Genomic DNA, 18,656 nt, shown 5'->3' on the forward strand with positions numbered 1-18,656 from the left:
TATGTAGTGTAGTTCCTTACTTGCGAGTACTTTGGATGAGTACTCACGGTTGCTTTCTCCCCCCTTCCCTTTCTTTCTGGTTGTCGCAACCAGATGCTGGAGTCCAGGAGCCAGACGCCACCGTCGATGACGACTACTACACTGGAGGTGCCTACTACTACGTGCAGGCTGCTGACAACGACCAGGAGTAGTTTAGGAGGATCCCAGGCAGGAGGCCTGCGCCTCTTTCGATCTGTATCCCAGTTTGTGCTAGCCTTCTTAAGGCAAACTTGTTTAACTTATGTCTGTACTCAGATATTGTTGCTTCCGCTGACTCGTCTATGATCGAGCACTTGTATTCGAGCCCTCGAGGCTCCTGGATTGTATTAAGATGCTTGTATGACTTATTTATGTTTTTAGAGTTGTGTTGTGATATCTTCCCGTGAGTCCCTGATCTTGATCGTACACGTTTGCGTGCATGATTAGTGTATGATTGAATCGGGGGCGTCACACTCATACTCGGCCACATTGTTGGAGGCGGCGAAGTGGACTTTCAATGTGTATCTGAGCTTGTCACCTTTGGGAGAGGTGAGCTCCCAAACCAGTGCGCATCTTGGATCTGTCAAAGTGCATCTGCCAATGGGTGGAGTCCTGCGCTGGCGGCAGGTACTGGGTCTCGGCCCAGTCGATGAGGAAGTCGGCCAGTACTTGGGACTTGATGGTGGTGCGAGGTTGGTAGAAGATGGTGTAAGGAGCCAGCTCGATGGCCCACTTGGCCACCTGGCCTGATGCATCTGGGCTGCCCATGATCTTGGCAAGCGGGGCAGTGCAAACGACCGTGACCGGGTGCTCTTGAAAGTAGGGCTTGAGCTTCTCGGCGGCAAAGTACACACCTAGTGATGATCCACAAGTATAGGGGCTCTATCGTAGTCCTTTCGATAAGTAAGAGTGTCAAACCCAACGAGGAGCAGAAGGAAATGACAAGCGGTTTTCAGTAAGGTATTCTCTGCAAGCACTGAAATTGTAGGTAACATATAGTTTTGTGATAATATAACTTCTAACAGGTAACAAGCAATGAAAGTAAATAAGGTGCAGCAAGGTGGCCCAATCCTTTTTGTAGCAAAGGACAAGCCTGGAAAATTTCTTATAATGAGAAAAGCGCTCCCAAGGACACATGGGAATTATCGTCAAGCTAGTTTTCATCACGCGCATATGATTCGCGTTCGGTACTTTGATAATTTGATATGTGGGTGGACCGGTGCTTGGGTACTGCCCTTTCTTGGACAAGCATCCCACTTATGATTAACCCCTATTGCAAGCATCTGCAACTACAAAAGAAGTATTAAGGTAAACCTAACCATAGCATGAAACTAGTGGATCCAAATCAGCCCCTTACGAAGCAACACATAAACTAGGGTTTAAGCTTCTGTCACTCTAGCAACCCATCATCTACTTATTACTTCCCAATGCCTTCCTCTAGGCCCAAATAATGGTGAAGTGTCATGTAGTCGACGTTCACATAACACCACTAGAGGAGAGACAACATACATCTCATCAAAATATCGAACGAATACCAAATTCACATGGCTACTAATAGCAAGACTTCACCCATGTCCTCGGGAACAAACATAACTACTCACAAAGCATATTCATGTTCATGATCAGAGGAGTATTAATATGCATTATGGATATGAACATATGATCTTCCACCAAGTAAACCAATTAGCATCAACTACAAGGAGTAATCAACACTACTAGCAACCCACAGGTACCAATTTGTGGTTTTGATACAAGATTGGATACAAGAGATGAACTAGGGTTTTGAGAGGAGATGGTGCTGGTGAAGATGTTGATGGAGATTGACCCCCTCCCGATGAGAGGATCATTGGTGATGATGATTGTGATGATTTCCCCCTCCCGGAGGGAAGTTTCCCCCGCAGAACAGCTCCGCCGGAGCCCTAGATTGGCTTCGCCAAGGTTCCACCTCGTGGCGACGGAGTTTCGTCCCGTGAGATTGCTTACGATTTTTTCCAGGGTAAAAGCCTTCATATAGCAAAAGAGGGGCACCGGAGGGCCACCAAGGGTCCCAGGAGATAGGGGGCGCGCCCAGTAGGGGGGGGGGCGCCCCCCACCCTCCTGGCCAGGGTGTGGGCCCCCTCTGGTATTTTTTTCCCTCAGTAATTCTTATTAATTCCAAAAGTAACTTCCGTGGAGTTTCAGGATTTTTGGAGCTGTGCAGAATAGGTTTCCAATATTTGCTCCTTTTCCAGCCAGAATTCCAGCTATCGTCTTTCTCCCTCTTCATGATAAACCTTGTAAAATAAGAGAGAATATCCATAAGTATTGTGACATAATGTGTAATAACAGCCCATAATGCAGTAAATATTGATATAAAAGCATGATGCAAAATGGACATATCAACTCCCCCAAGCTTAGACCTTGCTTGTCCTCAAGCGGAAGCCGAAATCGAAAAATATGTCCACATGTTTGGAGATAGAGGTGTCGATAAAAATAAAATACGGACATGGGGGCATCATGATCATTCTTATAACATCAACATATAAGGATTTTATCATATGATTTCTTATGCTCAAGTAACAATCTATTCAGAATGTCAAGTATGGTTCAGAAATTTCATTGAGAACTAACAAACTATAATCTCAGTCATTGAAGCAATTGCAATTTATCATATCATCAGAAAGAGTCAAGAATAGAGCTTTTCAACAAGTCCACATACTCAACTATCATATAGTCTTCTACAATTGCTAACACTCATGCAATACTTATGGTTGTGAAGTTTTAATCAGACACTGAGAAAGATAGGGGCTTATTGTGTTGCCTCCCAACGTATTCACCTTTGGGTGATGTCAACAATAATACTTCTTGCTAACTTACATCCAATTGGATATATATATCAGGATCTTTCCAACATGTGGTGCTTGTCAAAGGATAAAATGAAAAAGGGAAAGGTGAAGATCACCTTGACTCTTGCATAAAGTAAAGGACATAAGGTAAAAAATAGGCACTTCCAGAGGGAAGCAGAGGTTGTCATGTGCTTTTAGAGTTTGATGCACAAAATCTTAATGCGAAAGAATGTCATTTTATATTGCCACTTGTGATATGGACCTTTATTATGCAGTCCGTCGCTTTTATTACTTCCATATCAAACGATCGTATAAAGGTTATTTTCTCCACACTAATAAGTCATACATATTTAGAGAGCAATTTTTATTGCTTGCAACATGACAACTTACTTGAAGGATCTTACTCAATCCATAGGTCGGTATGGTGGACTCTCATGGCAAGAACTGGGTTTAAGGATATTTGGAAGCACAAGTAGTATCTCTACTTGGTGCAAGGAATTTTTGGCTAGCATGAGGGGAAAGGCAAGCTCAACATGTTCGGAAGATCCATGACAATATACTTTAACTAAGATGTGAGAAAACATAAACCATTACGTTGTCTTCCTTGTCCAACACCAACTCTTTAGCATGTGATACTTAATGAGTGCTCACAATCATAAAAGATGTCCAAGATAGTATATTTATATGTGAGAACCTCTCTTTCTTTATTACTTCCTATTAATTGCAACGATGACCAAAACTATGTTTGTTAACTTTCAACAACTTTTATGCCTCGTACTCTTTATATGTGAAGTCATTACTATCCATAAGATCAATATGAACTCTTTTATTCTTTTTGTTCTTTCTATTTTCTCAAGATCATAGCAAGATAGCAAAGCCCTTGACTCAACACTAATCTTTATTATAGATAGCTCACAGACTTGATTACATAAAGAGATCACAAAGCAAAACTCAAAACTACTTCATACCAAAACTTTAATATACTAGATCAAGATATTACTAAAAGGATCGAACTAAGAAAAACGGTAAAGATAGGAGTGTGATGGTGATACGATACCGGGGCACCTCCCCCAAGCTTGGCAGTTGCCAAGGGGAGTGCCCTATACCCATGTGATTATGTCCTGGGAGGTGATGAAGGTGGTGATGATGATGGTGGATAATCGCACATCGAGCGTAAAAGCTCCTCCAACTTGCGGATAATTCCATTGAGTCCGACGATATGATCCTTCAACAAAATATTTTTCTGTGTGGGATACTTGTTTTGTAAGCGTGCTAACTCAATCATCTTGAAAGCTTCAATCTCAGCTGGAGTAAAGAGGTTAGGTAGAGGTTGAGGGATGTCTTCTTCTTCCACCACCGGAGCTTGATCCTCCATGGCCTTCTTGATCCCTTCATCCTTGTTGATCGCCTCTGGTTCTTCTCTTTTCAGCTCTATCTTCAATAGCCAAGCATCCTTATCTTCATTGTTGAAGGAGGGCGACGTCATGATGCTTCTAGATCTGTCAGAAAAACAGCTCGAAACGAAAACAGAAGATATTTGCGTGATACGGTGGTCAAGACCTTAGGGGGATTATATAATGAATTTTTACCGACCAAAAGAAGTAACGTGCAAGAAAACGGAGTCCGGGAGGCACACGAGGTGCCCACGAGACAGGGGGCGCGCCCGTAAGGGTGGGTGCGCCCTCCACCCTCGTGGAGGCCTTGTGTCCTTCCCGGATTACTTCTTGCTTTCCAAAATTCTTAAATATTCCAAAACGGAGAAAAAATGCCATTACAATTGTTTTGGAGTCGGTTTACTTACCGTACCACATACCTATTCCTTTTCGGAGAGTGAAACGTTCTGGAAAGTGTCCCTTATGTATTCCTCCGGGGTTACGGTTTCAATAATATTAGTTTCAACATTGATAGGATTACCTGAGATATAATGTTTGATTCTTTGACCGTTCACCACCCTCGGACTTGTGCCTTCGAAGTTGTTGATTTTTATGGCACCGGAACGATAGTCCTCCTCGATAACGTAAGGACCTTCCCACTTAGAGAGAAGTTTTCCTGCAAAAAATCTGAAATGAGAGTGAATAGCAACACATAATCACCGACGTTAAATTCTCGCTTTTGTATTCTTTTGTCATGCCATCTTTTAACCTTTTCTTTGAACAGTTTGGCATTCTTGTAGTGTGACGCCCCAAGACTGACGATCCAGAAGACTTCCATATTTTTGTGACCTCCGTGTGTTTTTGTTTGTGCTTGCTCTATTTATTTTTGCATTGCATCATGTCATCATGCCAGCATGTCATTCAATTTTTAGAACCTCAACTAAATAAATTGCATAGATCTTTTGATCTATTCAAATCAAGGGAATTCACATGGTGATTTCTCTTTATAACATATCCTCCGAATATTTATGAAGCTATTATAAATATTCCATTAGTTTGGAATTTACCACAACACACGTGCATGTTAAATACCTTGGCCTTTTCTTCTTCATGTTTTGACTCTCTAACCTTGTCTATAATTCTTTCTTTATCTATCGAAGTCCCACCAAAATTCTCAACATTTTTGGACCTTCCTGACCCTCACTTCCTATTCAAACAATCTATCTATCTATCTATTATATACTTAAAACAAAAGGCAAACAAGCCATTACGTGCGTCCATATAGATTAAATTATCTTGATCCTTTATTTTATCTTTTAACGGCTGAGATTAAAAGATGCAAACGTAACATAAAAATATGTACATGCCACGTACAAATAGTGCACATAGGTTCCATCCGATCGTCAACTAGCCCGCTTAAAACAAAAGGCAAACAAGCAATTACGTGCGTCTACATAGATTAAATTATCTTGATCCTTTATTTTATCTTTTAACGGCTGGGATTAAAAGATGCAAACGTAACGTAAAAATATGTACGTGTTCAAGTAGTATAACATGCCACGTACAAATAGTGCACATAGGTTCCATCCGAATCGTCAACTAGCCCGTAGAAAGAAAAAAAAATTAATCAATGGGTCAAGGAAGCAAAAATAGTAGGAAACCTAAACAAATAAGGACAACGATTGGACCTAACCAGACCTCACGTGAGGAAGTTCCAAAACAGGAACCAAGACATGAAAAAAAAGACAGGTTTCCGATCTGCTTTCACGGTCTCGGCCACCTCAACCCATGCACCTCCATCCATATATAAACAAGTACAGCCGGCCGCAGAAGCACACACCAAAAATTTAGAAGTCGGCAACCAAGATGGCTTGAAGACATCACATGCGATTCGGCAACTCAGATGGCTTGAAGACATCACACGCAACTGGGCCACTTGACATTTGATACGCAAAGCCACCTCCAGCCGTTTCACTCTACGTCCGACGAAGTCACGCCAAAGCACACTCAACGCATGACGAAGCCATGCCCAGCTACTCCAATCGACCTCGGAAGAAGTGACGCCAAAGCACTTTTGGCCTAAATCATCAGATAATTTGGTAATTGTTAGTAACAGTCTTATTTTCTCTGGATAGAATCTTTATAAACACTATATCAATTGACAAATTGTTCCCTATTAATATTCAAGGCAAAACACTATGACATGCAAGAAGTTGAGTTGACTTAAATACAAGGGGACGGAACTGGAACATTCATCAAGTAAAACAAATACGAATGTGGGATTCAGTCAATCCTACCACTGATGAGCTTATTAGCCTAGATATGATATAAGAGCAAAGGATCATCAGAAATCGACCAAATAATCAATGCGGAGATCTCAGACAAAGATGTTGATCCGGACGGATATGAAGCTGTTGAAAATTTCATGATGCACGGGCCTTGCAGAGAGGCAAATACAAAATGACCATGCATGATGGACAACAGATGCACTAAACACTTCCCAAAAGGATACAATGTCGATACCACAATCGATGAGGATGGGTTTCCAGTATATAGAAGGCGAGACAATGGAAGGAATATCAAAAAGGGAGGAGCAATGCTCAACAACAGATTTGTCGTACCATACAACCGAAACCTTTTGGTCAATTCCAAGATCACATAAATGTCGAGTGGTGCAACAGGCCCAGGTCAATCAAGTACCTATTTAAGAACATCCATAAAGATGACGATCAGGCAACGGCCTTACTAAAGGAAAGAGATGCGGCAAACGACTATGATGACATCAAGAAATACCTAGAGATGAGATACATATCAACAACTGAAGCATACTGGCGGATATTCCAGTTTGATCTACACCATCGTGATCCACCAGTCGAGAGACTACCATTCCACATTGAAAATGATCAAGAAGTTATTTTTCTGGACTCGACTGACATTGATAAGATAGTAAGAAGGCCAGGATCCACGAGTACTAAGTTCACTGAGTGGATGGAGGCAAACAAAATACATGAGGCAGGAAAAGAATTAACCTATGCAGAATTCCCATCAAAATTTGTATGGAAAAGCGAAACGAAAACTTGGGGAGCCGAGAAGGGGCTTCGCTATTGGAAGAATCTACTATGCACACTCTGCAAGTGGCAGCCGGTATTATATGAGAATGCTTCTAAACACCGAGAAAGGATGCACATAATTCAGGATATTGGAACAGTTAATGGAGCTATTCACCCAACATACAAATAAGAATGCCAAGCGCTTGGATTTCATGATGACGACAGTGAGTGGATTGAATGCATCAATGAAGCATAATGCTGGGGCTCAGGGACACAATTACGAAAATTATTCACCACAATTTTATGCCATTGTGAGGTGACCAACCCAAAGATGTTGAGGGAATCAACATGGGAGGCACTGTCTAAAGATATCCAGTACAAAAGAAGAATTATCCTTAACTTTTCTATGCTGCAGCTCACTGATTCATAGAAAAAGGCATATGCTCTGATTGAGATAGAGAAACTAATGAGGCAAGCAGGAAAGACACAAAAGGACTATCCAGACACAGAACTACCAAATGCTACAGAACTTGAAGAACTTGGGAACAGAATGATAAACGAAAAACTTAGCTATGACATGGAGGCACTAAAGAATGAGCACCAAACCATAATAAGCAATGTTAACCATGGCCAGAAAATGACCTTTGATGCAATAATGGAATCAGCTGCGAAAGGACTTGGAAAACAGATATTTGTAGAAGGCTACGGTGGCACAGGCAAAACTTATCTATGGAAAGCAATTACAAGGAAGCTACGGTCAGAGGGAAAGAAAGTGCTTGTGTTAGCATCATCTGGCGTTGCAGCTTTGCTCCTACAAGGTGGAAGAACAGCGCACTCAAGATTCCACATTCCAATAAATTCCATGGAAGAATCAACATGTGAAATAAAACAAGGCTCACATTTGGCTGAACTGGTAAAGAAGACCTCACTGATACTATGGGACGAGGCTCCTATGGCAAACAAACACTGCTTCAATGCACTAGAAAATAGCCTTAGGGATATTCTAAGGTTCACAAACCAAAATAGTGAAGAAAGGCCATTTGGTGACATGAAAGTTGTGCTAGAAGGTGACTTCAGACAAATACTTAAAGTGATAACAAAGGAAAAGAGAGAGCAGATAGTAAATGCCTCGGTCAAAAGTTCATACCTATGGAAGTACTTCGAAATATTTAGACTAACTGAAAACATGCGGCTAAAGTCTGTTAGAAGATCCAATAGAAAAGCAAAATGTGGCCGAATTTGCAGAATGGATATTACAATCTGCGATGAAAAAATGAAGGGAGATGATTGGGTAAGAATACCTAAAGACATAATTCTACATAAAGGAGAAGACCCCAAAGAAGAGATAGTAAAAAGCACATACCCAAACTTGCAGCAAAACTATCGTAACCGTGAATTTCTCGAAGAAAGAGCAATCCTGTGTCCAAGGAATGAAATAGTTAAGATAAATGACTACATAATGAGCCAAATACAAGGTGAAGAGATGAAATACCTATACTTGGACACTGTGTGCAAGGCAACAATGAATTACAACACTAATGGAGAATATGTGTGCAACAGAGTTCCTTAGCAACATGATCTTCCCAGGAATTCCAATCCATGAGCTAAAACTAAAGGTAGGTTTGGAGGTGATGCTCCTACGAAACAAGCAGACGGTTTATGCAATGGCACAAGAATGACTATCATACAGCTGGGAAAAAAGGTACATTGAGGCACAAATAATCACACGAACACACGTCGGTGACAAGGTATACATACCTATAATCATTATGTCACCAAGCGACTCAAAGTGGCCCTTTGTGCTGAAAAGAAGGCAATATCCTCTATCAGTTTATTTCGCAATGACCATAACCAAAAGCCAAGGTCAATCCCTAAACAAGGTGGGCCTATATTTGTGTAAGCAAGTCTTCTTCCATGGGCAATTCTATGTAGCATTATCAAGAGTCACAAACAGAGAATGATTAAAGGTGTTGATTGACAACACGGAGTACCCAAGCGAAGATAGCACAAAGAATATAGTATACAAAGTGATCTTCTAATTTTTTGTTATACAAACAAATGCATATGAAGGCCAAATAATCATGATTAAACAATACAATGTATGGTTCAAAAGTGTGATGTCCATGTTTTAGATATGTGGCCGGAAATACTGTACACAAAAGGATGTTATAGATTGGATTTCTTATTGTTTTCGTAAACACAAAATAAGAACATGACAATGCATATTATTATTGCCATACACTGCTTTCATGCATACAGATGTTAACAAGTGTGTACATGTAGCTTCCTTTCTGTATGACAACAATCAATTGGTACTTATTAATTTAAAAGTATATACTCCATTAATTCTTATTATAGCGGATGAGCTTTAAAGATGAACAGGTTACGTAAGACATAGAGCGCGTACACAGCAGATCATTGACATGTGTACGAGGAATTCTTTTTTTTCCAAGAGAGGACGTAGAGAGAAGTCCAACATGCATACGTACACATTTTAGTTAGAAAAGCACACCAACTTCAACTCAAAAAGAAAAGGCACACCAACTTTTTTGAGATAACACATGTATAGGGGAGTCCAACGCGCATACATAGACATTAGTTAGAAAATGAAAACAACTAAAAAGAGCAAACTACGAGAGGTCTGTTCTCAGGAATAAAAAGCACATACACAGCCGAAAAAAGGCAGGAAGGTCTATACCAAATAAAAAACGCCTTATCGGATAATATTGAAATATATATGAGTCTTTCCCGGACATGTATGCCGAACTTGGAAGAGCTGGTGTCCCTGTCTATCTAGGATTCTAATTGAATGCAAATCTTATTTTTGTAACTTTTTTTAACACTGTTTTGCAACTCCCACATGCACGCATGCAAACAGGAAAGCTAGCATACATGTATGTAAGCTTATCTCCGTACTTGCACGACAAATAAGAAAATAGACATCTATAATACCATAGCTAACACATCAAAATATCCCATACACTTATCAAACTACCGCGCATTGAATACAGAAGCGATGAGCGCCCAGCTAATTGAAATATCAAATCCATAGATTCGCACAGGACCTGCATTAGATGAGTTAAGAAAACATTGTATCTGGTGAACACCACAAAAATTATTTTTAAAATTAATTTGGTAATACAAAATGTTTGCAAAAGAATCATAAATATTCTATATGAAGTCCATAAAAAATAATTCTGTAAATTACAATGAAAGGATATTTTAGCAATTTTCAATGAGTAGTTGCATTTTCTTAGATGAGCAAGTTACATAGTAATTAATAACCAAAAGATTAGCATGATTGCAACTGTATTGTCGTAATCAAGGAATGCAATTAGAACATGTCGGGGCAAAGGAAACGAGATGATAAGGCGAGACTGAACAATGTTTAGACTTGATCTCATGGCAGCAATTTCTCAAAACAATATAGACACATAGCCAGACACTGAGAGATGAGATGTGGAAGGGGTAAGAACATGACAATGCATATTATTATTGCCATACACTACTTTCATGCATATAGATGTTAACAAGTGTGTACATGTAGCTTCCTTTCTACACGGGCAAAAGTTTTAAAATCTTATTACAAAGTTTGGATAATAACCACTTTGATATACATGATTCTGAAATCATATTAGCCGACAAGATTCCATAAGCAAGATAAGAAACCATATGTGTAGCTAATTTGGATCTTGCATTTGTGTGTGCACCATATAACATTGTATATGTTCACCATATAGCAGTGCCTATACGTGGTAATTAAGACGCAAGAAGCCAACAAGAAAACTAGCCGCACATAAATCGCTGAACTTGAAAACTTAACCTGCAGCTAGACGCATGCATGTTTCACATTAAGCTGATGCTTTTGCTACCTACCTCATTAAAAGTGCATCTAAACCTCCTTTTTTTACTGTCAATCAATAATTAAATGCAAGGGTCTCTTGCTAGGTTCAGTTAGACTTAATTCCAACAGATCCATATGTTTGCTTTACTGTGTTCTCTACTACAGAATTCAGAGAACAAGTATAAGTGCACTTCTCCACCCACAAAGTTTTGGTATAATTTCTGATTTCACACGAAAAGTTGTTTAGTAATGGAAAGATAAAATCTTATTCTGATTTCTAGATCATTCAACTTCAAAAAAAACTTATATGGCTGAAACAACACTTACATTTGGTAGAAGTCCGGGCAGCAGGAGGGCAACAGCTAACAGCCATTCACAGAAGATACTCATGTCTTGCAGATATTTCTTCCTCTGCGAGCTCCCTCAATGCCTCCGCGACCCCAACATCCAGAGCCTCCGGGCACGACAAGTTTGAGCAGCGCAACCCGCGTCCGCACTGGACATCTCCGTGACCGCGTTGCCAGAGTCGACGAGTTCACCGAGATCCACGCACTCACCCAGCCACATGTGCCACCACCAAGGAAGAAAAATCAGGAGAAAAGAAGCGACATGTGGATCTGGGATAGCGTGAGGATTAGTTTCCTGATGGGGCACAGAGACGTCGTCCTTCGCCGGCGGCAAATCGGAAGAAATGGCGGATGTGTATGAGGAGCCTGGCGGGGATCGTACTGGAGAAGAGGAGAGTTCTTTTTTTTCACGGAGAGAGAGAGTTCTATGTAGATATTTCTTTTAGGGCTGAGAGTTCTATGTAAATGACTGGGACTGGGGATTACATGCTTTTTACTTAGAAAAAATATTACACAGAGTGGTAATCATCTTCGCTCTAATGGGCTTACAGAAAAGTACGTTCGGCATGACACATGATACATGGGCTATGCCAGATTGGGTACAAAATATTTTTTTAGTTCTCGGTATCGAATACACAGATCCTAGCAAACATAAAAACCATAAAAATATGCTCTCTTTTTTGCCGGTGAAAAATGCTCTTAAAAATATGGAACTTAGACTTCCCGAAAAAAATAGATGAAACTTATACATTGTTATTCAATGGATCATATGATCTAAATCTTTAGATTTTTCACCTGTAGATAATCAGCAAGATTAGTAAGAATCAACAAACATTTTTCAATGATAGGGAAATATATATAAATTACATGCCAAAATTCATGTCGGAAAATAAACAACTTTTGCATTTCTCAAACTACCATAAACAATTCAAAACGGATGTCATTTAATGCGATGAAAAATAAGAACAAAATGTGAGGCCAAACTAAAATAAGAGTAGATAGAGAAATAGGAAAATAAATATGATTAATGAGGCTGTAAAAATGAACAAGGTGTGAATAAAAATTATTATAAAATTGCATACACTATATGTACAAATCCATAAATTCAAACAGAAGACATCAACTGTCCCTTATATAAAACATAACAAAAACTACACTAGCCGCGCAACTGCGCGGGTGCACCCGCTAGTTTTTATTACGAGTCAGTAGTCATGCCACCATACTCCTTGTGTCATATCCGCCAGTATGTATAATATCGGCATGCTTGTAATAATTGCTGAGCAACCTCAGCTCAATTTTGTACAATATTTAGTACTTCTGAATTTCTGTATCAAGGATTTGTCTACCAGTAAGGAGGATTTTTCTATACTGGTCGGATAAAATGGTCGATTTTTTCAATAAATATTTTATTGGAAAACCGATCTTGACACCAGCCTCCTCCTCCCACAGCACGTCTGTCCTCAAGCCCCTGCCCCGAGCCTCCCCGTGCTCCTCCTCCTCCCCTCGTTGTCCGGCGCCGCCGTCGGCGACCGAACCAGCTAGCAAGAGGAGCCCCATCGCGCCTCCCCTATCCTTCCTTCCCTCCTGCCTCGTTTCTCACCTTCCCTTATATCTCTTTTCTTGGACAGCAGAGCCGCCATGGGAGCCTTGCAGAAGCTTCCTGCGGGTCGCCTCATCGCCAAGTCCTACCACGGCCACCCACCAGATCCGGCCGGCCTCCGTCGCCCTTGCCCGTTCATGGCCGGATCCCGCCGGCAGGGTCCCGTCCCCGCCGCTGGCGCCACTCCTGTTCGCTGGCCGTCATCCCCTGCTTCGCCCGCTCGTCTTCCTAGAACGCACGCAGTGCCAAGTCCCTGCGCCCGTTGACCTAGCCTCGTGGGCCTCGTCCCTGTCCAGCCCAGCCAGCGCCCTACTCACCGAGCTGGGCCTTGGCCCATAGTGAGACCCCCCCCAGCGCCCATGTCCTGTTTCGGCCTGTAGCTCTAATTCGGCCCTTGACTTGTTTTTTTCCTGTGCTGTGAATTTGTCATTAAATCCTGGACATGCTTATTACAGAAATGCCCCTGTTTTAAACTGCTAATAACTATTAAACCATGCATCCAAATAAAACATGTCATATATGTAACATGCTTAGAATTTCATCTAGTTTCACAATATCCCAGTTTCATCCATGTTTAAAATGTTTAAAATTCTGTTTGTTTAAATTTGCTCAAATGCCATGCTAAAATGATTTATTTCATAACTAAATAACCGTATCTCGAAATTAAATAAACTTTATATGTAAATGTGGTGGAAAAATTCATAGATTAACTTGGTCCACTTGATTTTCCTATTTAACAACACTAAAATATGTTTTAGGGCAGAACAGTACAAATTCAAAAAATGGACATGAGGATTTTCTGGAATTGTTGTTTGTTGTTCTGGCCTCATTTAAACTTGCCTAGATAGGTATATTATGTTTCACCTCTTGCCATGTTACAACCTTTAATATTGTTGGGTAGCATAAACGGGAGTGAACTAAATGATTGTATGTGGTGTTTCGTCAATATGCAACCCGTTGCATATTGAGCTCCACTTGTAGTGTTGTTTGTGCACTTTGCCATGCCATGCCTCATTAAACTGGACATGCATCATACTTGTTTGTGCATCATTTCATGTTTATGCTTGTGTGTTTACCATGTTGTTTGCTTCTTTCCGGTTTGTTTCTCTCGTTAGCTTCGGTTTCGTTCCGGAGTTGTGAGGATTCGTTTGACTACGTCCGTTTGTCTTCTTCATGGACTCATTCTTCTTCCTAGCGGAATCTCAGGCAAGATGACCATTACCCTCGATATCACTTCTATCTTTGCTTGCTAGTTGCTTCATTCTATCGCTATGTTGCGCTAGCTATCACTTGTTTACCATGCTTCCCATATTGTCATGTCAAGCCTCTAACCCACCTTTCCTAGCAAACCGTTGTTTGGCTATGTTAGCGCTTTTGCTCAGCCCCTCTTATAGCGTCGTTAGTTGCAGGTGAAGTTGAAGATTGCTCCATGTTGGAACATGTTTATGTTGGGATATCACAATATCTCTTATTTTAATTAATGCATCCATATATTTGGTAAAGGGTGGAAGGCTCGACCTTATGCCTGGTGTTTTGTTCCACTCTTGCCGCCTTAGTTTCTGTCATACCGGTGTTATCTTCCTTGATTTTGCGTTCCTTACGCGATCGGGTTTATGGGAACCCCTTGAAAGTTTGCTTTAAATAAAACTCCTCCAACAAGGCCCAACCTTGGTTTTACATTTGCCTAACAACCTACTAACTTTCCCGAGGGTCATCTTTATTTTAACCCCCCGGGCCAGTGCTTCTCCAAGTGTTGGTCCGAATCGGGCGATGTCCGGCGCCCCTGGGTAACCAGGGTCTATGTCAACCCGACGTCTTGCCCATCTGGTGTGCCCTGAGAATGAGATATGTGCGACTCCTATCGGGATTTGTCGGCACATTCGGGCGGTCTTGCTGGTCTTGTTTTACCATTGTTGAAATGTCTTGTAACTGGGTTTCCGAGGCTGATCGGGTCTTCCTGGGAGAAGGAATATCCTTCGCTGATCATGAGAGCTTGTGATGGGCTAAGTTGGGACACCCCTGCAGGGTTTAAACTTTTGAAAGCCGTGCCCGCAGTTATGTGGCTGATGGGAATTTGTTAATATCCGGTTGTAGAGAACTTGGCACTTGACTTAATTAAAATGCATCAACTGTGTGTGTAGCCATGATGGTCTCTTCTCGGCGGAGTCCGGGAAGTGAACACGGTTTGGGTTATGATTGAACGTAAGTAGTCTTCAGGATCACTTCTTGATCACTTCTAGATGACGACCGTTGCGTAGCTTCTCATCTTACTCTTATTTGCGTATGTTAGCCACCATATTTGCTTAGCGCTTGCTGCACCTCCACCTCATCACCTTATCCTACGCATAAGCTTAAATATTCTTGATCTTGCGGGTTTTGAGATTGCTGAGTCCTCGTGACTCACCAGATACTATCGCAACAGTTGCAGGTGCCGATGATACCAGTGCAGGTGATGCAACCGAGCTTAGATGGGAGCTCAACGAAGATCTTGGTCATTGCTATGTTTCATTTCATGCTGATCAGTAGTGGAGCCCAGTTGGGACGATCGGGGATCTAGCAGTTGGGTTATCTTCTTTTCTTTTGGCTTCATCCGTAGTCAGACTATGTGTGTACTCTGAATGATGTATGAATTATATGTTCATTGTGTGAAGTGGCGATTGTAAGCCAACTCTTTATCCCATTCTTGTTCATTACATGGGATTGTGTGAAGATGACCCTTCTTGCGACAAAACCACCATGCGGTTTATGCCTTTAAGTCGTGCTTCGACACGTGGGAGATATAGCCGCATCGTTGTTCTTACAACCTTGATGCTAGATGTCTCGCGTGTTGGGAAAAGGATGAACAAAGCTCACGTAAAAGAAAAGAGTTGAAGAACATAGATTCTCGACGACCGAGAAGGAGCAAGGAACCTCACGGTGGAGCGTCTGCAAGGAACCTTGCACGTTTTCCCCTATTTTTTGCCGCCTGCCCACCTATAAACAAATAAAAGAACATGAACTATTCGCTAACCACTAGAAACGATACATCAGGATGCTAAGCTGAAGATGTTTTATAGTTTATATTGATAACCGCGCAACAAGCCATGCACGTACAGGACGCATGCTGCCACAAATGTACACACGCCAACGCACTAACTCCATCCGATCCAACTCATGCACATACGTGCACAGCATGGAGCACACAACGCACGTACACAACACGTGCATGCACACACACTCGGCCACATAATGCACGTGAATAACACATGCATGCGCACACACTCGGCTGCATGGAGGCGTGCCCCATCTGCGGCAACGTCCGGTTCGTCGAGCTATGGCGAAGCTCGCACACAACGGCGCCTACGCATCTCTTGCAGCACCTCTTTGCCGTTGTTGCTCAACGACTAGTCGGAGATGAAGACGACCGCAACCTCGGCCTTAGAGCTAGCACTGATGGAAAAACACGCACGCTGCACGCACACGAGCATGTACAGAGTGCCCATGACGTGGTGCGTCCCCAGTCGCCTCTACTCCTTCTGCGCACATTATCTATCAAGGCGGCTGCATGCCTAATGATGACGTGGGTGAGATCTTCTAGGACTCAGATGATGACGAGGAAAATTATGAGACACAAGGTGACGTACACCGTCAAGGTCCACGGTCATGGGGGTGCTAAGTGCTAAATTGTTAGATGTGCTTAGATGAGGTGTTAAGTGCATTAAATGGCTTAGTAACTCAAGTCTTCAATGCATATGTGCTTAGTTTATTGTTGCTAATCTTGCTTCATTTAATTAGCTATAGACTCAAAACTGTCTTTCCACTGTTTCTTCCTGCGGTCATCAAACTAGTCTCTCTGTTCTTAATTAATTTGCTACATCATATTTTATGCCTACGTGGCAGGCTTAGCAGCTATACATCGTGGAGCACTGGGAGAGGCCAAGGCTGGTCATAGTGGGGAGTAACTTATACTGTAACATATTACTATGTTACTCTAAACATCTCTATAAACCAGAAAGGAGGGAGTAGTAACATAGACTAGTGTCATATGCAGAGTATGGGAGCACATGATATTTCCCCGTCCGGACCGATCCCAAGTTGGCTTCTCACCTTCTTGGCCCAACAAAAACCCCTCCCCCTCCTGCACGTGCTTCCCGCCCGGCGCTAGCTGAGCCCACCGCTCCACATTGATGGCAAGTCAGGGCGACGCGACCTCTCACTGCTTCCACCGTTGAAGCGGCGCGCCGACCGAGGGCTACACAATGGAGAGTAACTTTAGAGCAAGTACTACAATTAGATGACATAAGCAGGATATAAGGATTTAAATATAGTATTTGTGCTTAATTGAAGGAGGGAGAAGAGGAGAGAGAAGAGAAGCGGATTGTAAACTTGTAGCCGGTTGTAGCAGGAGCCCCAACATACTTTGTGAGACAAAAGGTGGGGCCATTATTAATGATATACTAGTATCTTTATCTTTACCTAATAATAAAGCATATATCGCTTCTGCCCGCACACCTGTCGTGGTAAGCATATATCGCTTCTCCCCGCACACCCGTCATGGTAATTTTGAAAAAAGGACCTTGCCTTTTCAGGAAATTATACCCACACTCCCTCACTCTGGGAAAAACGTTTCGGTAAAACAAAAAATGTGACTCCTCTGTTTCTCCATACACGCAGACCGGTGGAGCAGAACGGAGATGGCGAGCGCGCGGAGCGGCGGCCAACGGCGACCGGAGGTGGGCTCGCCCGGGAACGGCGGGCACGTGCGCTCTCAGGGCGAGCTGTAGGCGGGTGCGGCCAGGGGCGCCAGTGTGGGCGGCGCCAGGTGTGCGCTGGTGGCTGCTACGACAAGAGGCAGCAGCACAGCAGCACACGGCGCTGGCGGGGGTGAGCAGCGCATGGACTGGGCGTCACGTGGGCATGGTGCGATGTGGCCGAAACGCCTGGGCACGTGGCTAGGGGCGCGGTGAGCACGAGCTCACAGAGAGCTCCGGCATGGCGAAGGCGCGCGGCAAGGCTCTGTGGCCATGAACATCAGCGCCGCCGTCCCGTAGGGCACCTATGCACGCATCGGTACGCACCTGAGGGAGTCCTGGACTAGGGGGTGTCCGGATAGCCGAACTATCATCATCGTCCGGACTCCAAGACTATGAAGATACAAGATTGAAGACTTCGTCCCGTGTCCGGATGGGACTTTCCTCGGCGTGGAAGGCAAGCTTGGCAATACGGATATGTAGATCTCCTACCATTGTAACCGACTCTGTGTAACCCTAGCCCTCTCCGGTGTCTATATAAACCGGAGGGTTTTAGTCCGTAGGACACAACAACAATAACAACAATCATACCATAGGGTAGCTTCTAGGGTTTAGCCGCCTTGATCTCGTGGTAGATCCACTCTTGTACTACCCATATCATCAATATCAATCAAGCAGGAGTAGGATTTTACCTCCATCAAGAGGTCCCGAACCTGGGTAAAAACATCGTGTCCCTTGTCTCCTGTTACCATCCGCCTAGACGCACAGTTCGGGACCCCCTACCCGAGATCCGCCGGTTTTGACACCGACATTGGTGCTTTCATTGAGAGTTCCTCTATGCCGTCGCATATAGGCCCGATGGCTCCTTC

The 18,656-nt window shown here is 42.7% G+C and overlaps 1 long non-coding RNA gene across 10 annotated transcripts; it reads right to left on the bottom strand.

Annotated features, from left to right (window-relative positions):
* Positions 1-5,739: 5,739 nt before the first annotated feature.
* Positions 5,740-11,898, bottom strand: LOC123069528 (uncharacterized). 10 transcript variants are annotated; one of them, XR_006432611.1, is made up of 11 exons: positions 11,438-11,898; positions 9,025-9,068; positions 8,759-8,903; positions 8,630-8,683; positions 8,414-8,526; positions 8,166-8,216; positions 8,011-8,077; positions 7,246-7,344; positions 7,010-7,096; positions 6,838-6,916; positions 5,740-6,295 (listed from the first exon to the last, which is right to left on the bottom strand). It is a non-coding gene; the product is annotated as an uncharacterized lncRNA (long non-coding RNA). The 10 variants fall into 10 exon arrangements; XR_006432616.1 differs by lacking the exon at positions 8,166-8,216; XR_006432609.1 differs by having other exon boundaries at positions 7,246-8,077.
* Positions 11,899-18,656: the final 6,758 nt, after the last annotated feature.

Source organism: Triticum aestivum, chromosome 3B, assembly GCF_018294505.1.
Source record: "Triticum aestivum cultivar Chinese Spring chromosome 3B, IWGSC CS RefSeq v2.1, whole genome shotgun sequence".
NCBI classification, from domain to species: domain Eukaryota; kingdom Viridiplantae; phylum Streptophyta; class Magnoliopsida; order Poales; family Poaceae; genus Triticum; species Triticum aestivum.